Source organism: Lolium perenne, chromosome 5, assembly GCF_019359855.2.
Source record: "Lolium perenne isolate Kyuss_39 chromosome 5, Kyuss_2.0, whole genome shotgun sequence".
Lineage (NCBI taxonomy): Eukaryota > Viridiplantae > Streptophyta > Magnoliopsida > Poales > Poaceae > Lolium > Lolium perenne.
Genome location: NC_067248.2, coordinates 139,585,277 through 139,593,860, shown reverse-complemented (window position 1 = coordinate 139,593,860; position 8,584 = coordinate 139,585,277). Strand labels below are relative to the sequence as shown.

The 8,584-nt window shown below is 42.8% G+C and overlaps 1 long non-coding RNA gene across 1 annotated transcript; it reads left to right on the top strand.

Annotated features, from left to right (window-relative positions):
- The first annotated feature begins 2,840 nt into the window (after positions 1-2,840).
- Positions 2,841-4,600, top strand: LOC127304829 (uncharacterized). The gene is made up of 4 exons (XR_007853548.2): positions 2,841-2,916; positions 3,352-3,877; positions 4,203-4,295; positions 4,379-4,600. It is a non-coding gene; the product is annotated as an uncharacterized lncRNA (long non-coding RNA).
- The last annotated feature ends 3,984 nt before the right edge of the window (positions 4,601-8,584 follow it).

Here is an 8,584-nt window from a genome sequence, read left to right as displayed (position 1 = left end):
CTCGCGTGCATGCCCACGCCGTGAACGACATGGTCTGGGCGCCACGGGCGCGTCAGTGACTGGCGTGTGTGGTGCTTTTCTCCGGCAATGGCGGGTGCTAGCATGCTTAGGGTAGCAAGGTGGAGCAGAGGGGCAAGGTGGCAGGGTTTGGGATGGAGAGAAATGAGGGGGAGCAAGGAACATGGGAACATGGCCGGCATGCCTTTGTCATGTCCATGTTGGCCTAGTTCCTAGGGTTGCTATGCAATGGTGAGGTGGAGAGGGGACCAGGGGACATGTAGGAGCCAAGTGGTGGCATAGGGTTGGCCAACACTATTTAAAATAGTGATTTGGGGATTTGTGTCAATTTGAATTTGCAAACTTTTGTCAAATTTGTTCTAGGCAATGTAATTCCAAAATTTGAAATTGGGTTGGTTGGATTGGTTGCAAATGACCAGAGACACACAATGGTGGTGGTGGAATTTTAAAATTAAAAGAAATGCAAAATTTCATAAGTGGGGTGATGGTTAAGTTGTTAAAAAGTCTCAACTTTACTTGAGCATAGTTTTTTATTCAAGAAGAATTTGATATGGTGGCCTTTACAAAAGTTGTTCACCTTTATGTGTAATTGGATGAGGTGCAAAGATTTGGAATTGTTTGGTTTGAAAATCTTCAAATCCAGGGGCTCAAAGTAGTGATCAGACTAAAAATGGCAGATTTGACCATTATTGTATGTGATCACAATTTGAGTTCAAATTTGATTTGATTTGAAATTCTTTGATTCCAAAAGTGTTAATAAGTGTTTAGTAACCTTCTCCAAGCAATGGCACAAGCCAAAGTGGCCTAGGTTAAAGATTTGCAAAATGGCCATAAGCACATGTGTGTGTTGAATTGGATTTTTCTTAATTTCCTATTTTGGTTCACTTGGTCCAAATGGGCATGTGTTAGGGTCTATTTAGGGTTAGATTGAGTTTGGAACAAATTTCAAACAATTTGTGTAGGGTGTGGGTGCCTAGGTCAAGAATTGGTATTATGGCTAAGTGCCACATATGCCTCTATGCATATGTTTATTTTATTTTTTTGTTTCTCACTTGGATTAGTTGGTAAGTGCTAAATTAGGTTTGTTGAGGTATTTCAAATCATCTACACAAGGTAGCCATGGTAAAATTTATTATTGGCAAAGATAGCCATAGGCTTACATAGGCCTTTTTCTTATTTAATATCATTTCTTTTTTACTTTGTTTGTAAGGGATGGTGATAAGAGGGGTGAGGTTTAGGGTTTAGTGGGGTTTACAATGGTTCACCACCATTTTAGAAAAGTAAGGATGGTAGGGGTCAAGTTTTACATATTAGGGCTATATGCCCATATATGTCTTTTTACTTTCTTTTAGTTTCTCATACTTGATCCACTTTGGTTCTTGAGATGGTTAGGGTTTTAGGGTTTTGGAAGAATGTTCAATGTAACAAACAACCAATCATGGGAATAACACAAGCATTAGGTATGAGCACCACTACAAGACAACTAGACCTAAACCAACGCATAGTTTGCAACGATGTTGATATGTGTATCTACGACCACCCACCTCTTCACGGCTGACTCTTTCCAACCCATCCCCACCTCTTAAAAAAACCCACCTCCCACCTCCGTAGCCCAAGTGCCCAACTCAACTCCCGATCCCAATTCTCCGGAGCAAAGGAAAAAAGAACTCCCGATCCCCATTTTATGAGACAGCTTAACCCTAGGTGGTGCACGGCGATGGAAAGCGCCGTCGTCCATAGAAGAGCTATCAACCATGGAGGTCGACCTTCCTCCCTTGCTTTACCTTGCATCGGCACTCTCTCTCATATCTACACAGCTCAGATCTGGCCCCTCCTCTAATGATGTTCCCTTGTCTCTCAGATCGATCCTGGTCAATTTCCGGCTGCATCTCCGCTGTCACGCACGAGTCAGGCAAGCGCCGCCGCTGTCACGCACGAGTCAGGCAAGCGCCGCCCTAGAGTGGAGGATGGGCCTCTCAGCCGTCGGTCTACCCTGCGTGCATCCACTCCAAGGCGTCCCACAGCTCTCACGGTCTAGGCATAGTTTTAAAAACCGGACCGGACCGGCGGTTCAACCGGGAAAAATCGGAACCGGAGCCTCTGCTGGTTTTTTAAGCGCACTGGACCGTCCGCGCAGCCGAGCCGGAATAAACCAGGTAAACCGCGGTCAAACCACCGGTTTCAGGCTAGAAACCAGATTTCCGGTTTGACCGGCTCAATGTATTAGCGTTTTAAAAATGGAAGTGGAGCGTGCGGGATTCGAACCCTGTACCTCAGGCCATGTGGGCACCGTGGCAGACCAACTGTGCTAGGGCTACTTCACGTTCAGGGTAGAGACAGGTTCATTTTGTATATTTTCGCGTTATCTACACACTATCCTTGGATCCAACCTAACACATTGAGTGCCATTTTTTTTGATGGCTATTTGCTGCTTGCCGACACTGCATCCAAACTAGCATATATCTTGTTGGCTACTTGGTTCTGGTCCGTACATATCAAGCAATCGCAGATTGGCTAGTTGGCTAAGTGCATGGTTGGTTGCTCTTTGGTTCGGATGCGAGCCTTGGTAATTTGACTTGCAAGTTCTTGATTTGCTGTTGACTACTCTTTTATATTTCTACGTGAGCTATTATCTCAAATAACAAGTATGAAAATTTCCATACATAAATATTTATTTTATTGTAGCATTTATAAGTAAAAATATAGTATTATTTTAGGTTTAAAAAACCAGACAGTGAACAGGTCAACCAGTGGTCCGACCGGTAAAAACCTGAACCGACGACCTCACCGGTTCGATCACTGGTCCGGTTTTTAAAACTATGGGTCTAGGTCGACGCGGCATGGTGGAATGACTTTCTGCTGCATCTCCACACAGTGCGCTCCACCCTACAGCCGCAGGTTTGATGAATTCACAGTCTTTCTCTTGATCTTAGCCCCGCATCGACCCATTGTATTTGCGTATTTACTTGTCTGGTTTGCTATGCCTGTCACCACTAGCAATGGTAATTAATCGGAAGTGCTCTCATGTGAATGACTTGTCAGAATGTCTGTATGCTAGCTGCCGGCGATGGTATCTCTAGGCTGTGGCATCTAGTACCTATCCAGTTCAGAACATGTACCTCTAGGCTCTAGCGCTTGAGATCTTAGAAATGTTATTAGTAGCAGTTCGTGTTTTGTGGTAGTGGAAATCTCTTATTGTTTATTTGTTCTATTTTGAATTAACTTTTGTCATTTCGTTTTTATTTAGTGTACAAATAATTGTTTAAAGCATGGAGATCAATTGTCAATTCGTATTGGGTTATTTCATCTAATAAACTGTTTATATGCCAACAGGGTGAGCGCCAGGACATACACCTCTACCAAACTGGGCAAGAATGATGTTTTCAACTATTACTGAATACTATATTGTAATAGAATGCTATTTGGCTTTCTGTAAGGGCATTATCTGTTGCTACGTGCAAGACAAATAGTAAGTAAATAGTTTCCACCGCTAGAGCCACAGCCTGCCCGCTGCCAGAGCGGTGAGTCAGTCGTGCATAACTTGCATGTTAAAAATTAGGTGTTACTGCAAAGAAGACTTTTTGATCCATGTTTTGTTCTTGACCTTTAAGCATATGTTTTGATAAGTGACTCGATTGTTATTATTCTTTGAAAATAATAATCATGAGAAGTAACCTGTTTATATAAGTATGTTTACTGATATTTTAGGTGGATCTACCTTTCTGATAGTGCAACAAGTTGAACAATAAATTGTTTATCTTCAGCCGATGCAGAATCTGAGCCGACAAGATAAAAGTCCATACCTTACCCTTCCCTTCAAGATTACTCTTCGTAGATTCTTCTCTCAACATAGATTAAGGTACCTACTATCCCCAAGTGCTATTTTTTCACCGTAGTTCATTTTGATATGGGCTTCTTTAAATACAAATACTTCAGTACATGATTTTTAGTTCAGACACAACATTGCCTTAATTTATACTCTTACTCTGATTCATTCTTTCACATCTGCTCCCTTCCGGGCACTGTTTAATGCTTATTGTAAATATCAAATAGATGCACACATAAACTGAAGTAATGACTTTTTTTGCCCAAGTCAGGAGTTCGTTAATTGAAAGTTTGCTTTCTGCTAGCTGCATATACAAACCATATTATGATCATCACACATCAGTATTCATTATGTGCAGGAAAGAAAATATGCAGACATGTTCTTTGCATGCTGGAGATATCCCCTGTTTCTGATGTCTTTTGGCATTTTCGCATGGTGATGACTACAGCAAGTACGTAGTAGCTAGTATTCAGTGCACCCTTCCGACTATATTTTTTACCACATTGATTCTAAATCAGGAGCTTTTTTTTGCAGACCTAAAACATCAGCTACTACGTACTTAGAAGGCAGAACAATAGAAGGAGTATATATTTGAAGGCAGAACAATAGAAGGAGTATATATTTGAAGGCAAAACATCAGCTACTACCGCTATATTTGAAGGCAGAACAATAGAAGGAGTATATATAGGATTTAGTTACAATGTCATATTTTGGAACAAGATTGTAAGCTGTGTACTCAAAAGAGAATTTTCATGTACGGGATGAGAAATTTTAATAATAAATGCTGAATTGTTCTTTCATCCCAATGCATTCAACTTCTGTAATTTATGTGTTTTTCTTACATATCTTATGAAGTGCGTATACTTTCGTTGAGAAAAAAAACTGCCATATTTGAAGTGACCAAGCCACTCAGGCTTGAAAATAATATTTATTTTAAAACAAAATTACTTAATCTGTGTACGTTATGTTCCAACAGATACAGGTGCTGCTTGACTTCCGTTGCAAAGTTGCAACGCTCAAACCAATGGTTACCAACGCTCAGATATGCATTGCATAATACCCTTGCAACACCCAAAAACGCAACGCATACTAAATCCGTTGGTAGGGGGGCTAACAACGCCAATATGAACGTTTAGATACAGATTCAAGCGTTGCTGTAGGGGTGGTCCTGTTGTAGTGACTATGCACAGCACTTTATCTAATAAAAGTTTTTGTTGGTTCTCATTTTTGGAAACAGGAGAAATCATTTTCTCTTTGTTTTAAAATTTGGGATGTTACAAACCCTTCCCCCTTAAAAAATCTCGTCCCGAGATTTTAAGAAAAGTTAGGTTCCTAAGAGAGATTGAGCAATTGGATTAACATTAAAACATACTTGGCATGGCCTGGGGTGCTTCCTGGGGTTCAGTGGCATTCATGTGGTAGAGACGGCCGTTGTTGTTGTTCTGGTTCCTTCTTGCTGCAAAGCGGCGCTGGTTCTGAGCAGGTGCAGAGGTATTGGCGGCAATCTTGGCTAACCTTTTGGGGCACTCATTGGAGTAGTGTCCCACAATTCCACATTCGTAACAGGTTATGGTCAACTTGTCCTTGGGGGCGACGGGGATGGCGTTGCTTCCAGTCCTCGGACCAGGGTTGGTGTTGTTGTTGTTCCCATTGTTGTTGTTGTAGTTGGGGTTGTTGTTGTTGTTGTTGCCTCCAGGCTTCGGGGGTTCTCCCTGGTTGTTGGTGTAGTTTGGGCGGTAATTCTGAGCAGGTGGCATGTTGTTTCTTGGGGTGAACCCTCCAGTTGAGTTGTTGCGGTACTTCTGGGCATTGCTGGACCCATTCTGGTTCATCATCCGGCGTTTGCGGTTCTCGTTGGCTTGGTGAAGCTTCCCTTCCATCTGGATGGCGGAGTCCACTAGGGCTTCTAGGTCAGCAAAGGGAATGTTGACCAGTACAGGCTGCATTTCGTCGTGCAGTCCGTTCAGAAATCTCTCCTTCCTCTTCTCATTGGTGTCGGTTTCGTCCGGGGCGTACCTTGACAGAGTGAGGAATCTATCGCGGTATTATACCACGGACATCCTTCCTTGCTTGAGTTCCCGGAACTCGTCTCTTATCTTCTTGATCAGTTCTTGGGGCACATGGTATTTGCTAAACTTCAGCTTGAAGCCTTCCCAGGTCATCATTCGTCCCGCATTCATTGCGCGGGCGCTTGTCCACCAGGCTCTTGCAGGTCCTGACAGGTAGTGGGTGGCGAACTATACTTTCTCTGCGGCTTCAACTCCCGCAACTTCCAGGTTGTTCTCCATTGTCTGGAGCCAGTCATCTGCGTCAAGGGGATCTTCGGTCTTGCTGAAAATGGGTGGGTTGGTGTTCTGAAAGTTCTTCAGCTTTGACCCAGGGTGGTTGTGGTTTCCATGGCCGTGATTGTTGTTAGCGATCTGTTGCAGTGCAGCAATATTGGCTTGTCGCTCAGCTCTCTCGGCTTCGCGGTCTGCCATCATCATCTCCAGCATTTGCATCATGGCGTCTTGGTTGGTGCTGCGGGTTGGTGGGGCCATCTGAACATTGAGGTAGATGCTAAGATAAGAGGGAAATTTCTATGGTTTGTTTGGTTTAAAGTTCAAGAAGTTTCAAAAGTTCAAACTTGAAAAATTGAGTATTGTTGAGGGGGTAAAAACCAACAACACTTTTTCATTCATACCAAACATCACACATTACAAAGCTAACACACCGTTGGTTTGAAGAACCATTCATTCGCTCTACGATACAAGGGGATCCTGATACAAACTCACACCTACTCAAGTGCTTTAGTGATACTACTCTTCAGGGTGGATCCTTCGTCTTCACGGGTAATATGCTTGGCGAAGGGCGAGGGCGTTGTCCAACTCCTTGCGGGTCTTGTATAGCATGAAGTCCAGGTGTGCTACATAGTGGTTCATCTCCGTGTGTGGGGGCATGGTCATCAGTCTTCCCATGGGGTCATGTCTTGGGTAGTAGATGAAGCGGGTGTTCTTGATCGTGTTCTCATTTTGTCCACACAGACGGGCAATTGCTTCTTGCATAGCCCTGACTAGTCCTTCCTTCCAAGTGTTTCCCGTTACAGAAAACCATATGGTTTTCCATATTGGGGCTCCAAGCTTTCTTCGCAGATCTGCGGTTACTTCCCACCGAGGTGGTCCTCCTGAGTGATTATTGGGGGGTATTCCGAAGAACTCGGGGTACGGGCGTCCTAGATATTCCACTAGTTGCTTCAAATCCTTCTCGAACATTAGGTTTCCTCCGTGGCCAAGCTGATAGGACTTGCAGGTGTACTCCATCTATGAGCAATTAGGGTAGGTAAGTGAAAGAAGTGTTCAAGTGTCTAAATTTTTATGTAGTTCTACAAGGAAAAAGTAGGGCATGAATTTCTCATTTTGCAAAAGATCTCAAGGATAAGAGTGAGAATAAGTTTTTCACAAATAGTCACTTCTTTGGTTTTGAAACTAAGTTTTGCAGACATCCATTCTAACTAGGGTCTCCTAAGGTCAAACAATGACTTGTCAACACCCGGATTTTTAAGTCCAGATGCCTGTTATGCCATACATCGCAATCCCAGGAATAGTGTTGTTGCGAGACATAACAGTTGATACCATAAATCATCATTCATTACATGCCATAGTCGTTTACAAATAGAGATCACATGATCCAAAATTACACAAATAGTTGACCTAAGGATCAACGAACATATTACATAGCGGAAGCGTAACAGAAGTGGACTATCTAATCCACAGGCCAACGTCTGACGTCAGAAGATTCCCTAGTTGTCGTAGACGTCTTGTTGTCCGTCCTCCTGGTATTGCTGCTCTTCTTCATAGTCTGGCCGTTTGAATAGCCAGGGACACAGCCGTGAGTACTTTAAAGTACTCGCAAATTAATACTAATATAAGTACTATCAATTGTAGTAAGGGGGTGCTAAGCTCTAGTTTTATTTGCATAAAGAAAATTTTAGTTCACAAGTATTTGCTAAAAGACTCTTCATGTGCTAACTAACTCAAGTGGGAACATTAGTGTCATTCCTACAACTCAGTTGTGATTCAAGTCAAGTCACCCTTCACTTCATCAACATTTACAAGAAATATCTGACACCGGTAACAGTATGGCCTTTCCAACTGTCCGTAACCGTGGACATGGCTATTCAAATAGGTTTACACTCTGCAGAGGTTGCACACTTGTGCCACAATATTTGATTACATCCATCGGGGATAACCCCGAATCATCGTAACTCAGTACGCGGATCATCAACCATAACCTTTTACTTACATACCCTAGTATAGGTACCTCTCCCCATGAGCTTGGCCTCCCAGTGAAGACCAACTGTCAACCTGGGAACTGCTCAGGGCTTGGGCCGTACATTCACCACATTTCACATCATTTCTCGTACCACGGAGGCAGCCTCGGCATAACCCCTATGATGCTTTTTCAGAGGGAACCCATACTAAGATGTATAAACTTCCAGTTAAGCCCTACCCATAATCAGGTATTGTGGGGGTACTCAAAAATTGGAAAGGTATCGCATCCAAACCAATATCAGTTTTAATCAAAATTCACCATATCATTCAAGTCATATTCACCTTCAAAGATCTTTCAATAGAATGACTCGTCATTCCAAAGTTTTCAAGTTCATTTCAAATCACAAGTTCCCATCTAGAGTAGTCAATTTTAGTTATTAGCACTAGCACTAATCATGAGGGGTGCTATCTTGCTTGGCCATCTTTGAGG